The 10089-nt window shown below is 47.4% G+C and overlaps 1 protein-coding gene and 1 non-coding gene across 2 annotated transcripts in view; both read left to right on the top strand.

Moving 5' to 3' along the window:
* The first annotated feature begins 1672 nt into the window (after nucleotides 1–1672).
* TRNAE-CUC (transfer RNA glutamic acid (anticodon CUC)) lies at nucleotides 1673–1744 on the top strand. Its single transcript has one exon. It is a non-coding gene; the product is annotated as a tRNA-Glu (tRNA).
* Nucleotides 1745–2062: 318 nt separating this feature from the next.
* The window catches only part of DNAJC5 (DnaJ heat shock protein family (Hsp40) member C5), a 30874-nt gene continuing 22847 nt past the window's right edge, over nucleotides 2063–10089 (top strand). Inside the window, exon 1 of the mRNA XM_040079768.2 lies at nucleotides 2063–2101. The gene's annotated coding sequence lies outside the window, so the exon portion shown is untranslated. The remainder of the gene's footprint in view (nucleotides 2102–10089) is intronic.

Here is a 10089-nt window from a genome sequence, read left to right as displayed (position 1 = left end):
GTTGTGGAGAGGCCAGCAGAGATCCTCAGTGTGGTGTTCTCAGAGGAAAGATTCCCAGCTAGGCTTGAGGCATCTGCCTGGTGATGAGGGTTTGGTTTTGGTTTTGTGGGGTTTGGGTGTTTATTTTGAAGGCTGGGAGTATTTTTCCAACATCACTTCATTAGGTAAAACTGCATCTCTCCAAGTGAGGCTAAGGACAAAGGGGTTGGTATGAGACCTGATCCTGGAGGAGAGACGCTGCTGGGAGCACCCAGGCTGAAGTGAGGGGAGGGCAGATGGCTCCATCCCACAAAGCACATAAACAGCAGAATCGACTGCAGAAAGCAGGAAGGAGCCACTTTCCCCTGCTGGCACCATGTCACAAACCTCAGCCAAAACCACAGCAAGCGTTTCTTAAGGAATTTGACATTTATGGCCTGAGAGGGGTTGCACAACCACTCCAGCAGTGGGAGCCTGTGCTCATCCTGGCCGAGTGGGCAGCATCCAGAGCCAAGTGCTGGCCACAGGCTGCCAGCCTGGGCCCAATTGCTGCACCCCTGTGGGTGCTGGGGTGCGCTCAGCATCCCTTCTTGGGTGCAGACTCCGTGCAAGATCCAAGGTCACTGCTGGGGAGCCCCGCAAGTAGCTGGTGTTTTGGATAGGGAAAGGTGTAGGAGCTGGGCTGGGGATGGAGCTGGAGCAAGGAGAGGGTGTGGGTGTGTGATTCATAGTGATGACTCTGTTGGCAAATAGGATCCATCATCATTCATCTCTTTGAAACGTGAGTCAGAGGCAGCAGACGGGAAAGGCCATTACAGCCTTACTGAGAAGCCACACACCAGCAGGGCCATGTCGGAGTGATGGGGGGATAACTGGAGCCAGTGCTCCTGAGGTGACCATTCCAGGGTCACCTGCTCCAGGATGCACTGGATGGGTGGAAGTTGTGCTTTTACCCAGCACTGGGAAATCACCATGTAACCTAGAGAACAGCCAGGAGTGCCTGAGAGCACTCCTAAGTTGAGCAACTGGGAAAAACCGACTCATGAGCTTAAAAACATCTTTTTTGCGCTAATTGTAAGCATTCGTTTCTGTTAAAGGGAGCCGGCTCTGCACTGGGCTCCTGAGGACCCCGAGGGCCGGTGTGAGGGGTGGGTGGGGTGGCAGGATGGGATTCTCGGAACAGGAGCGGGGGTGAAGGTGCTGCCCAAAGCATACTCATAACTGGGGCCCTGTGTGCGGGCAGCGGGCTGAGGGCCCGGACAGCGCCCGAAAGGCAGCGACCCCTCAGGCCTGCAGCAGACGGGTGATGTCCTGGGGATCTTCTGTGTGCTGCTGCAGCCCAAGCCTCCAGCTCCTCCACTGTCCCGGCCTCACTGCAGCCCCTGTACTCTGCCCCCAGCCCCATAGATCCCCGTGTCACAGCCCCGGACCCAGTGCTCCCTGTGCCACAGTCACCAACTCCTGTGCGGAGCTGGAGCCCCAGGCCTCACCGATCCTTGTGCCGCAGCCGCCAATCCTACTGCAGATCCTGGTCCCTGTACCACAGTCACCGGCTCCTGTGACGGATGGCAGGCTCTGCCCCCTCTGTACCGCAGTCCCCGGACCCACCACAACCCCAGCCCCGACGTTACCGTTCCCGGTCGGCCGCGGAGGCAGTGCGTCAAATAGCGCGAGCGAACGTCCCAAGCATCGCTCCCTGGTGGTCTAGTGGTTAGGATTCGGCGCTCTCACCGCCGCGGCCCGGGTTCGATTCCCGGTCAGGGAAGTTGCCTTTTTGCCGCGCTCTCTCCCGCTTTTCCCCCTTCCTTACCCCCGCCCCTTCCATTCCCATCGGGATCCCCCCGCGCGCTCCCGGCGCTGCGGCCGCGTGCCCGCGCCCGCGCGGCGGGGGCGCTGCGCGTCGAGGGCCGCGCATGCGCAGTGCGCCGGCGCCGCCCCCCTCCCGTGGCCGGGTCCCGGTCGGTGTCTGGCGGCGGCGGCGGCACCGGCGCTGAGGGCGGAGCGCGCGCGCCGCCGCGACCGGGCCCCGCGCGAGGCCCCGAGGAGCCGCCCCCCGCCCCGCGGGGCCGCCCCCGCCCGCCCGGGGCTGTGCGGCCCCCGCCCGCCCGCCCGCGGGCCGCAGGTGAGCGCGGCGGGGCCGGGCCGCGGGCGGAGGCCAAGATGGAGCTGGTGGCCGGGGGTGGGGGGGGGGCGCGGCGAGGCGGGAGGACCGGGGGAGGGTGGGATGTGCCCGCCGGTATCTCCATGCCCGCCGGCATCTCCCTGCCCGGGGGCATCGCCCGTCGAGCATCCCCGCCCCGGGAACCCCCCGTCCCGGGAGCCCCCTGCCCTGGTCCCCGATGGCGGTGCGGGGCCCGCGCTCCCCTACACTCCTTGGAGCAGGGGGGGAAAAACCCCGAACAAAAGGCCTGGGAAGGTGAATTCCAAATGAAAGTCATCTGTGTGTGTGGGAGCCGTGAATCACTCCGGCTCGCTCCAGAAGCCGGGGTGGTTTTCCCTTCCCTTTCCTTACATTATCCTGCTTAATTTTTATCGAAATAACTAGTAGCCGCTCGGCTGATGAGGTGCTTAATGAATGACGTACCAGCAGCGGGAAGCAAATCCAGCCTTCATAACGTGAAACTTGCAAAGGCAGCATATTTCTGTTTATTCGTGCAGTGTCTTCTGGCTCTCAAATTAAGAATTCCGGTCAGGTAATTCTGGACATACGGAATGCAACTGGACCGAATGGAGACAGCGGATTCCCTGACAGTGCCTCGCTCCTGCTTTTGTGCTGTATCAATACCTGACTGTTCCACACCACTGACACAAAGCCTTGAGTTTATTAGTGGAGTGTGGGCATTGATGGAGCCGGTGCTCCCTGGGGAGCAAGGTGAAGCCCATCCTGTCTGACATCAGAGGGAAAGCCAAAGGGTTTTATCTTTTCTCGGTTTGTTTTTCTTGGGGTGTTAATTTTTGTGCACTGTGAGACATTGCTGTTAAGCTGTCTGTGCTGCGGTAAGGCTTAAAAAAAAAAAAAAAAAAAAAAAAAGGGCGTAAATTTGGTACATCATCTCAGACCAGTGTGAAATAATCTAATTCTCCCTGCTGATGTTTGCCTCGTGCTAGGTTATCATCAGGAAAGGGAAATGATGTGTGTGTGTGCTTAAATACTGTGCTAGTTTGCTGCTTTTGAAGCAAAAACTTGCAGGCCGCAGTCACCCAGTGGCTGAGCAATGGAGGTTCACCCATTTCTCTGGGTAAATTAAGCTCTCCAAAGTATGCAGAGCTGCAAGGATTTCCTTTAGAAATGCGTCAGGATTGGGCCTATTTAAATTCTTGAATTGTAACAGCCTCCTTAAAGTAGAATTTATTCTTTTGACTGCAATTTCATTAGAGATGTTTTTAGCTTCTCAGGCATCTGTTGGTTTCAGGTTGCTTAGAATCAGTGTTTGCATTTCTGTTTGCTTTTGATAGAATATGGTAGAAGCCCAGTCTGACTAAGGGATCCTGAGAAATACGTGCCAAATTAATTTGTTTTAATGAATTAGCTCTAATAAATCAAGTATGCTATACCCTGGGAGGGAGAAAGGAAAGGAAACAGAAGCTGGAGTGGAAGAGAAATTGACGTTAATATGTAGAGTGTAAGATGAAAAGAAGTTTATTTTTATTGAGCAGCTTCCTGTGGTTTTCTTGCCATGCTCTAAGGGCTTTGGAGAAATTCGTCATGTTGCTGGCAGTGCAGAATCTGCTTTGTGGAGAACTCGGGCTTTGGAGATGGGATTTTCAGCCAAACAGCTTTTTGTAAGCATAAATAAATACTTCTCTCCCTCCCTCATTTATTTCGTCTTAGTGGTTGTCTGCAGCATTTAAATGAAAGGGGAGATGCTGCAACATGGTCTCGTTCCTCCTAAATTTTGGATGTGTTGCATTGATAAATTGCAGGCTGGAGGCTCAAGTGGAAGATTCCCCTCCTTCCCAGGGTGGCTGTGTGCTATATTTAACCATCTTTTATCAGTGAGTGCCTGAAAAAAGTAATGTTTTGTAGCACGTTTTGTCGCCTAGTGTAGACCATAGCCAGTGCTGATTATTCCCAGGAAATACAAACACTGTTTCAGTCTTTCCCAGCACCCAGGCATCCACCTCCCGCTCTGTTGGTAGCCTGTCCCAGTCTGCAGTGGGCATTTGATTTGGTTTGTGGCTGAGGTGGCACCATCACTGACCTGGCTGCACCAGGGAAGTTGACCAGGATGATTGGAGCCTGCAGAGGCTTTTTTTGTGGTTGGGAACAGGGGTTGGAATGCAGCTGTGGTACGGACAAGCTTCTCACGCCATTCTCACCGTGCCGCGTGAAGGCATCCGTGGAGTCAGCGAGGGAGCTTGGATCCTCATACTTTGGAAAACATGGAGCAGTACCAGAGTATGAATTAAGAACTTCTGTGGAGGGAGTCAAGAGGGGGGCATGAAGATGCTCCCAGGGCTGGAGCAGCTCTGCTGTGGAGACAGACTGAGGGAGTTGGGGGTTGTACAGCCTGGAGAAGAGGAGGCTCCAGGAAAACCTTAGAGCCCCTTCCAGTACCTAAGTGACTCCAGCCCCTGGAGTGTCAGGACAAGGGGGAATGGCTGCAGTGCCAGAGTACAGGGTTAGATTGGCTACTAGGGAAGAATTCTTCCCTGTGAGGATGCTGAGCCCTGGCACAGGTTGCCCAGGGAAGCTGTGGCTGCTCCATCCCTAAAGTGTTCAAGGCCAGGTTGGATTGGAGCAGCCTGGTCTCATGGAAGGTGTTCCTGCCCATGGCAGGGGAGTGGAACTAAATTGTCTGCAAGGTCTCTTCCAGACCAAAGCAGTCTGGGATTCCACAAGCCTGACAGCACCAGTGTTGAGTGGAGACCCCTTGCCCTCACAAGGTCTGTGTTTGGCAGGTGGTGGTTGTCAGCACTGATGCTGTTATTCATTTTAGTTCCTCTCATTGTGAGCTTCAAAAAGGATTTTTGTCTGTGTTAAACGGTGTGATAGGGAATATGAATGGAAGCCTGACTGGATTACTTAAGAAATCATGTTTTACGTTAAATATGAAAGTTGCTGTTCTGTCTCTATTTTTTAAATTTATGAACTCAGTTGCCAGAATATCCTCTCTGGGAAAGCAGGCACAACTAAAGGCTGGAAGGGCCTTCAACAAATCCTGTCTATCCATTGAACAACTTGACTTAGAACAACAGTGCTTGTAACTGGCTTCTGATATTTGCCATATTTCTCTCTTTTATCGGTTTGCCAGTTTGTAATTTTTTTAAAGTATTGTTAATATTAATAAACAAATCAAAATATTTTTGATGTATGTCTGGAAATGGGTTGCCAGAACTTTTCTGCACAGCTTATACCCAGACTGAGCACTCCAATACCTCCCCACAGCATGCAAACTGGCATCTGCTGGCAACTTCACTGCTCTCCTGTCAAATCACAGACAGGGATTAGTATAAGGTAGTTTTGATACATTAACTGTTTGCTTTCAAGCTGTGCAAGTCCTCTTTGTTTGGCTTTGCCTCTGCCTGGGAGGATGAGGATCTTCTATCGCTCTCCACTGGCCTGAGGATAAGGATTTTTTCCAGGAGCAGGAGTGTGTGGCTTGGTGATTGCTGGGGTTCTGTGAGGTGACCCCCACCTTCTCAGCAGATGGCACAGAGTCCGTTTTTTTAACCTGAAGAAGTTGTTTTCCAAGGTGCTCTGATAATTGAAGTAGTTTGAATTAAGCAGTGCTGGTGCTCCGTGGTGATGGTGGTTGGTTAACCAGTGGCTGCTTTCAGTCTTGAAAGAAAGGAGTTTGAATGTTGTGATCTCTTAGGATTTCCTTAGAAGCTCAGTTCAAATATTGTCTTAATCAATAAAAACATACAAAGCACAGTTGTTGGAAAGTGCATGTTTTACCTTCAGAGACACTTTGCTTCCTGTTTCAGGCCATGCTTACTGATAGAAAGACCTGTGTTCCAGAAAGTGCCTCAAAAGATTGCTTAAATGTTTTTAATAAAGTGGTTGTAGCCAATAAAAAGGGCTACCATTTTTTTCTGCATAGGATAGTTAATTCTAATTAGTGGCAATAATTGTGGGGTTTTAATGCATTGGTGATACATTGTTTTTTTATTGGGAGAACATGAATAAGATTGTTTTAGCATATGTTAAAATTTCTTATGTCCTGGCAACTCCTAATTCCACTTATCTTGTATCCGCATTGCACTGAAATGTGCCTTTTTAAAGCCTTTTTCTGCCTTTTTCATTAATGGTGCAGTGTTTTCAGTGCCAGTGTGTTGTAGGGCCAAATTCAGTAAAATTTAAGTGCCTTTTTCCTCTGGGTGCAAGTTTCTCATCTTCTTGTGCAAGTATTGAAAGTAGAAAATTGATGGTTTGTGGTGCACAGGGGTGCAAACAGAACGAGTCCTCTAGGCCCAAGTTAAATTAGCAGCTGCCATCTCCTCTTTCATAATCTGCTCAAGGGTTTTGTAAATGAGAATAGAGTTTCTCAATGAAATATTGGTGCTCTTTATTTGCTTTTCTTTTTAATAAACTTCGGTGCCATCATCTAAACTTTGTTGGGCAAATGGCTGGGCAAACAAAAAGCCTGGCAGCCTTTGGGTACCTGTTACCAAAGCATCACTAAGGAGCCTTTTTTTTTTCTGTTTTGTGATATAAGTCTGTGTTCATTCACTGGTATTTTTGTGGTGATGGTTCTGACCAAGGAATGATGCAAGTAAACAGTTCAGTGGATCTGGTTGCAGTGACAGGCAATGTCTAAGACCAGCAGAAAAGCACAAACCAGAGGTCCACCAGCTCCCCACATTTTCCCCTCCTGCCTTCAGGGCTTCCTCTTCCCTCTGAGAATATTTATTTATATGTCTGTCAGGAACTGTTTTTAATAGCTTGCTCTAGGAGCACTTAAACCATCCTGCTTCTGCTTTGGTCACAGGGAACTTCACAGTCCTTCCTTGGTTTCATCTGGGTCTTACTAAAGTTGTGTTCGGTGTCGGGGATTCTGCAACCAGAATCTGATTGCGACTTTAAAGGGACAATCTGTAGAAAAAGTGAATGTACAGAACCTGGATTACTCTTCTTTTGCAGTGGGGAAAGGAGAAGCCCAGAGTTCTCTGATGTCATTACAGTGACTTATTAAGCAGTTCCAAAAAGCAGAAACTCACAGAGGTCTTCTCTTTGCCTTTCCCCTTTTATGTCTTTAATTTTTTGGCAGAACTTCAAATTAAAATATTCTTTTCCAGTCCATCTGCCATTACTTATTTTATATCTTAGCAGGTTTTTCTGTTGCTGTGCAGTTTTATTTATGTAGGCCTTTGCCCGGGTCAGTTGTCAAGAGAATATTCTTTATGAATCTGCCTCTCATTTCTTGAGGATTTAGGGACATTTACTGGAAAAGCATAATTATGTTTGAAGCTGCTTGTAGAGAGGAGGGGAACTTGGGATCCAAACTCCAAATGTTGTGGGCAGTTTCTAATGGTAATATCTGCTGTAATCTTGAATGTGCCAGGTGCAAGGAATTCCTTCTACCAAGGCTAAGCCCCATCAAATTAGATATTTGTAATTTGAGGTTGCTTCCGGAGTTTCCTGAGGGTAAGCAATTAAGAGATTGTTGTTAAAAATATTTTAAGTAATGCCTTAATTTTTCTTCACTGTAGTTTGAAGGTCGTTGTGGAAGCTGATGCTCTTGCCTCTGATAGAAGTACAGGAAGGGGGATGAGCAGAAAAAATGGGATGTGTAAGATCCTGTTCAGAGTCTGGACTGCAGTCTGCCTTTGGGAGACTTGTGATATTGTGATAAAAGCAGGTGGAAGGGGAATGAAATTAATAAGTGTTCATGTGCTTTCACAAAGGCCATATGGGATCCCTGTGAAATTATCTGGACAGGGAATTGAAACAGTGCTGGGGTTTTTTTTGTTGTTTTTTTTTTTTAAGATCTTCTCTAATCCACATCCACCAGGGGCTGGAGTTTTCCCATTGCAGTTCCAGGTTAGACTGGTGACAGCTTTGATCTGATACATTGACCCATCTGATACACCTCACCTGACTTGATCTGTGTGGTATTTTGGGCAGGGGCCCTTGATGGGTACAGTGAGCTGGAGAGGAGGTTTGGAATGCTTGGTGGGACCTTGGTTAGAGGTCCTGGATCCTCCACTCCTCCCAGCACTCCCTGGCATCTCCTCACCTGTGTTCTTGAGGAGGAGGGAAGGAACCGTGAAATCCACTGAAATCTGAGGTGACCTGTTTCTGGGAAGCTATAACCAAAAATATTCTTGTTGTAAATTGAATTTAAAAGCCAGATTCAGTTACTGTTCAGAGCAGTGAATAGATAGAAGTTCCAGGTCCATTCTGAGTTGCTGTTCTTTGAGAACTTGAGGAATATTTTCCATGTGATGCCTACTGAGCTCGCCCAGGGACCCTGATTTCTCCACGTGTACAATTCTGAGGTGTGTCTTGAAGTTCTTCTGGTCTGAGTGGTGAAGGAAAAATAGGGTCTGAAGCATGTCTTTTCTTTAGAAAACTTATTTTATTGTTTTGGGGTTTGGTTTGACAAATCAATGGTCAGTCCTTCTGGGTGTTCTAATGATAAGGCTGGGAAATAACATTCTTGCTTGGGGTAGACCTTTTTTATCACAGGGGTAAATAAATGTGTGTTCCATAGAATTATTTTTAGTTATTATTTAATTATTTAATTATTTAATTATTATTTTAGTTACTAGTTACAGTCTGGACTGTAACTAGTGAAAATATTTATTTTCCTTCATAAAGTCTCGCTTTTCCTACAAAGTTCCTGATTTGCACACTGCCTCACTTCATTCTTGTTGCACTTTTAAATTGGCACAGCACCGGCTCTTCACAATTGACTTGAGCAAAGCAGGCAGTCAGAATTAATGAGAAGATGTTTGGAAGGTGCACAGGGTAATTTCCCGAGCCTACCTTACCATTTCCCTGAGTGCTTTGGATAACAGGGCCGGCAGCCAACGTGACTTTGTTATTGGGCCTGGCATGGAATATACGTTGGATGCAACATCCTGGATGATGAAAACCCGGCATCTCCTATGGCTGTCCTGTAACCTTACCCTGGTTTCCTGCAGCTTATCTTAAAACCACATTTCTTCCCGTGACTTGATGTTTTTTTGATGTTTTCCATATAAAGGCCAGGGAGTTCCTCTTGCTGTAAAAAGGCTGTGGCGACTTTCACTCTCTTGCTGTTTTGAGGCTGTTTAAATGTGTAGATGTATAAAACGTTATTTTAAATAACCCTAAACGAGAAAAGGTGCTATTTTAGAATTAATTTTGTTCCTGTTAAGGATCTCCAGAAGGACATACCTTTGGTTTGGGGAATACATGTAGGAATGACCCTGGTTTAACATTGTACTGATGGCATCACATCAGGGGTACAGGCAGAGTGAAGAGATATCTGTCATGCTCCAGTGTTCGTGAAAATCAGAGGGAGGAATAAAAACATCAGTCAAAAACTATGCAGAGGGTTTTCTGACTGTATTATCAGTTATTTAGGTGGAAAAAAGACTAAATGTGATAATTCCATACTTTGTGCTAAAACTGAAAGGCCTTGGGAATGGCAATGATTAAATTATGCCCCAGTATAATAGTTGCCTTCTGGTTCTCAGCTCTCTGAAATGTGACTCCTGTCTGAAAACCTAGTGTATAAAATCTATATGTGTTCTAATTCTTACCCAATTACAGTGTTGGAAAACTCAGTTACAGATAAAGTCTGAGCATGGTTTTTCCTGAAGTGTCAGGTTTTCAAGCTAAGTCTGGGGTCTGAAATACAAGCTGTGTCTTTTTTTTATTAAATCACCAGTAAGTTAGTGGGAAAATCAGTAGACAAATGCATTCTTTGTTGCATTATTATTTCTAAATTATGGACTGGCTTCTTTTTTTTTTTTCTTTCTTTTTAAGCAGCCATGAAATACTGTTGCTAGACTGAGTGGTGGAACTGAGGACATCCTTCATCAGGCAGTCTGCAGATTAAATGCATGCAGAGTGAGAGAACAGGGGAAAAAATATCGTTATGGTTTGTGGGGGAGTAGTATAAAATAAATCTTTTTGTTGGTGAAACCACACTGTATGGTTAGAAAATACCAAAG

This window comes from Hirundo rustica, chromosome 16 (genome assembly GCF_015227805.2).
Source record: "Hirundo rustica isolate bHirRus1 chromosome 16, bHirRus1.pri.v3, whole genome shotgun sequence".
In the NCBI taxonomy this organism is placed as follows: Eukaryota; Metazoa; Chordata; class Aves; order Passeriformes; family Hirundinidae; genus Hirundo; species Hirundo rustica.
Note: the sequence above shows the minus strand (reverse complement) of the source record. Positions and strands in the feature narration are given on the sequence as shown.